This window comes from Aricia agestis, chromosome 7 (assembly GCF_905147365.1).
Source record: "Aricia agestis chromosome 7, ilAriAges1.1, whole genome shotgun sequence".
In the NCBI taxonomy this organism is placed as follows: Eukaryota; Metazoa; Arthropoda; class Insecta; order Lepidoptera; family Lycaenidae; genus Aricia; species Aricia agestis.
Window position 1 is genome coordinate 18,740,020 of NC_056412.1, and position 5,050 is coordinate 18,745,069.

The 5,050-nt window shown below is 37.1% G+C and overlaps 1 long non-coding RNA gene across 1 annotated transcript; it reads right to left on the reverse strand.

Moving 5' to 3' along the window:
- Nucleotides 1-4,086: 4,086 nt before the first annotated feature.
- On the reverse strand, nucleotides 4,087-4,776 carry LOC121728577. The gene is made up of 2 exons (XR_006035837.1): nucleotides 4,654-4,776; nucleotides 4,087-4,311 (listed from the first exon to the last, which is right to left on the reverse strand). It is a non-coding gene; the product is annotated as an uncharacterized LOC121728577 (long non-coding RNA).
- Nucleotides 4,777-5,050: the final 274 nt, after the last annotated feature.

Genomic DNA, 5,050 nt, shown 5'->3' on the forward strand with positions numbered 1-5,050 from the left:
TCGCAGCATCAGAAGAGCTGCAGGTGCGTTGCCGGCCTTTTAAGAGGGAATAGGGTAATAGGGGAGGGTAGGGATGGGAAAGGAAGGGAATAGGGGAGGATAGGGATGGGAAAGGAAGGGAATAGGGGAGGATAGGGAAGGGAATTGGGCCTCCGGTAAACTCACTCACTCGGCGGAACACAGCGCAAGCGCTGTTTCACGCCGGTTTTCTGTGAGAACGTGGTATTTCTCTGGTCGAGCCGGCCCATTTGTGCCGAAGCATGGCTCTCCCACGTATATTCTGGTTGATTTTTTACACCTTGCGTCCGAAAAACCCAAATATCTTATGGAACCCAATTTTTCTTTCAGCACTGCTTCTTTTACAGTTAACTTAATATAAGGGACACTTACAAATTCTAAAGTATTATCTCTTAGTTTTGTTACACCCTGTATATAAATATAATATAATGTAACCGCGACGGAAATTCCATAGTTGCTGGTCGTTCTACCTCTATAATCGTCCTTCGTCGTCCTTTATCATGTCAAACCGGATCCCGGAAGCTATGATACCGGAAACTGACAGTCGACTGTCAAAGGTCATACAGGAAAACTTGCAGCTTTTATAAAATGACGAAAATCTTTCTGAATTTGGTTATAAAGACAAATGAATAAAATAAATAGTTATTTCATAATACATTTATTTATAGCCATCGATTGTAACAGGAAATTTTGGAACGGTATGAAGAACAGTATCCTGCAGGTATCACCAAATACTACACATGCAGGCACCACTAGAAGTACACATGCCCGCCCTGAAGCCGTTTCGGACGCAGAAGTTGTGGCATTGCCAGGGGATACACAGCCTCGCTTGCGGTCCGCCAGAGATATCTACTAATGGATCAGCTGAAAACATTTAATGTTTCTTAAAAATATGCTTTTGAACGGAAACACATGAAATAAATAGATAGATATTCCAAGTCGAAGCGTCGTTCCGTACAAGAAGTATAACCTCAAGCAAAATAATGAGGCGCAGAAATTCATAAAATTCAGAAATTTGGTAATATTATGCAATTAATTTGTACCCCATATCCACGTTTTGACTTTAGTCAGTTTAGTTAAAATTGTAAGACACGTTGTTAGAAAATTTTGTAAATATGTTATATTATCAGAGAATTTGATTCATAGGCAGATGGCAGATCTAATTACTTTGGTTGGGCTACGTCAAACCTTGTCAACAGGACTCAGCTTAGGTCCGCCATCTGCCTATTCATTAATTTCTTCGATAGTACATGAGATTCTGATGAAAATATCGATAAATATCGATAAGCTATAAAAATGTTTCCAGTGTTCTCTTTTGCTACAAGTACCCCTCTAAAAATGCCTTTTATAAAAGTAGTTTAAACTGAAAGCTTTTTCTATTAACAATATTATTATAGGTGAGAGCCAGAAATTATATGTTAATTGATATGATATATTATAAAACACATACCTATGGAAGCACTGTAAGCCAAAGCAGCTAGTGCAAGCAGAATTGAGAAGACTACAACAGCTTTCATTGTGACTTGCTTCAGTAGATTTTTTGATTGGTATTGCAACAAAAAAATGCATCAGTATTTATATTACTAATCCAGTGCGATATCAGTTGATAATAATTAAAGCGATATTAGATTGCATCTTACAAATTACTAAACAACAGATAAGGGTCTTCCCCGGACCCCGATCTATCGTTTTTTTTTTAATTCTTTCAAAACATTTTTTAATGTTTTTTTCAACCTTTTTCTATAGTGCGATGGTATGAAAAAGTATTCGCGAAAGTTACCCAAAAACGCAATGCTGAAGAATGTCACTCAGACACTCAGATAAGATTTTGAGGACGATACATTTTTCGCGAGAAACGAGAGCGAAAAGTTGCAGGAGGCAGTATGGTTCCCAATAACTCTTCAGATGGAAAGGGAGTGCCCCTGTGACACATTTCACTTAGATTAGGACCCAGAGCGAAGCCACATTTTAGTGTATTTTTTTTGTAATTTATATGGGCAAGCGCCCCAGCATCATGAATTTTCATATACAAAAAAATATATATCCACAGCCGAACATAGAACCTCCTCCTTTTTGGAAGTCGGTTAAAAAGTAAGGACCATTACTTTCAGCCCTGCATCTTTCATAGTGAACTCTATACAGGGGACTCATATTATCCTAAAGTATTATCACTTAGTTCAGTTACACCCTGTATAGGGCATCATCTGTACTATCACCCGCATAGCAATGAATGCCGTTGATCTGTAACATGTCATTGATGTGCAGTATGAATAGGGTACCAGAGGGATACCAGAGCCAAAAGAGTATCAGAGTATACTCTTGGCTCTGGTATGCTCTAAGCATTCACCTACAACCTTCATGCTTCTGTCAGCTAAAATTATGGAAGCTTTACTAAAAGCGCTTCGTGCCAAACTCGACCAAAGGCCTTTACAATGCCAACCTAATAGACAATGCCTCTTACCAAATGCTCTTTTAGACTCAATCGTCTAAGCCCAAAGATGAGTTAGGTACGCGAAGAGATCACCAGCCAAACGAATTTCCTGGTTCCCTCGTACTATTTGTTGCTAAGTAATCCCTGAGCATCCAAAATCGAAGGGGTCCAAACTTCACTACATAATATTATAAAATAAAGTCGCTTTTTTCCCTCATGTCCCCTTTAATCTTAAAAACTACGCAACGGATTTTGATGCGGTTTTCTTTAATAGATAGAGTTATTCAAGTGGAAGGTTTATAAGATTAACAATAAATGACATTCATTAAATAGTGGAAAAATACTGTTATTGTTGGGGTTTCTAATGTGATTTAAAAAATTACATTTTTTTCCGCTTATGGCTGAACCCTACGAGATTTATAAAAATAATGTACTAAGTATTGTACACAATCAAATTAAAGGTCTACAGAAATTTCCGCGATGGTGTATATATCTATCTCTTATGGATATCCCACAATAACAGGTTTTGGCATTTACTTTAAACGACAAATAATGACTAATTTTCGAAGCGATTTTACCCATACGGCATTAATATTATTCCATTAAATACTTTATATTGTTGATTTAATATAGATCTATACCCTTTCCAGCATATGATTTAAATGAATATTTTCGAAAATATTACATATTTAAAAATTGCGAGACGTAGCTTTTGCGGCGGTACCGACCAATGCAAGCCACGGGTAGCAATAATGAAATATAAATCGAAATGCTAAATCGATTTTAATAATTTTTTCGGTGGCTACTTATATATTTTATACCCGTGCGAAGCCGGGACGGGTCACTAGTTGATATTATAAATTAGTAGACTCCATGACGAGTACCTATCTTAAAAGAGGTTGGTTATGACTTATGTTATCGATTAGTCTGTAGTTGGAAGGATTGCTCTGGTCATCTTTGGGGACCGGGTAGGTACATATGTAAAAATCCTACTTAATACATCAATCTTTTCCATTTTTTAATGTAATTCTCAACTTAGGGCGATACCCTCACAGAAGCTTCGCGGTCCCCCAAGGACTTATGACCCACAGGTCACACTGTCATAGGCAAATTAATAAAACTAGAGATCGCCCAATGGTCGAAATTCGACCTTACTTGCAACGACATTAGGACTACTACCTATATTTTGTAAAAAATATTGACTTCATCATAGTTTTTTTCAATTCTTGTCTCTGGGACTCAGCTGATCTCAGACTGGCCGTTTAAGCATTGTCTAATTAGTATCTAAAATTAAATAAAAAAAAAACAATAATCCATTTTCAATTTGTCAACTTGTTGTCAACTTGTCAACAGACTTCAACCATAAATAAAAGAGTATAATTCGTATGTATAGGCTTGTTACTCAAGAATCTGTCATTTTTCCTAGTAGTAGTGTCGTAGTGTGTGTAACGTTTTATTTGTTAAAAATATATATGATAAAAGCATAATTTTAAAATAATATTGTCTCGATGCACTCCTTCACAATATAAACTATAACTGTGCGAAATTTCATGCACCTACGTTTTCCCATTTTTCGTAAAAAGGGTTACAAAGTTTTTCTCTCACGTATTAATATATAGAAACATAGTAATTTCAGTACATTGCATTTATTTATAGCTATCGATTGTAAAACAAGAAATTTTGGAATGGTCTGAAGAACAACAGTGCCCTGTATCAATATCACCAAATACTACACATACAGGCGCCACCGGCAGTACATATGCCGTACCTAAAACCGTTTCGGATGCAGAAGTCGCGGCATTGCCACATGACACAGAACCTCGCTTGGGGTCCACCAGAGACATCTACCGATGGATCAACAACTGAAAATATTGAGTGTTCCTTTAAATAAGTTTTTGGATATCAGGCAATAGATATACACAATCTGTGTAAATTTCAGAAGTCTAACTGTAGCGGTTCTTGAGATACAGACAGACAGACAGACAGATAGACAGACAGACAGGCGGACAGACGGACAGACAACGAAGTCTTAGTAATAGGGTCCCGTTTTTACCCTTTGGGTACGGAACCCTAAAAAAGGAGTGTGCCTGTTTTGACTTTAGTAGATGCCGTCTTAAATTTTTTTACCAAACTAAAAGCCTTTTTTATTTGCAATGGTGTTATTATATTATGTGAGAGCCAAAACTGATATAATATGTACACACCAATGGAAGCACTACAAGCAAAAGCAGCGAGTGCAAGAACAATTGAGAATAATAAAACAGCTTTCATGATGACTTGTTTCAGTATATTGTCTGATTGGCATTTTACAAAAAAATCCGCCAGTATTTATACAACCAGTGACAATATCAGTCGATGATTAAACTCAAAGATAGTATCTTACAAACAAATTACTAAACAGATAATAATAGGGTCTTCCCCAAAGAGTGTGTCTGTATTTTTGTTTACCTGTAACCTCTACAGGCTTAAAGTACTAAACTCATTTAATAAACACACTCTCACAGAAAACCGGCGTGAAACAGCGCTTGCGCTGTGTTTCGCCGAGTGAGTGAGTTTACCGGAGGCCCAATACCCTACCCTATTCCCCTTCCCTACCTTCCC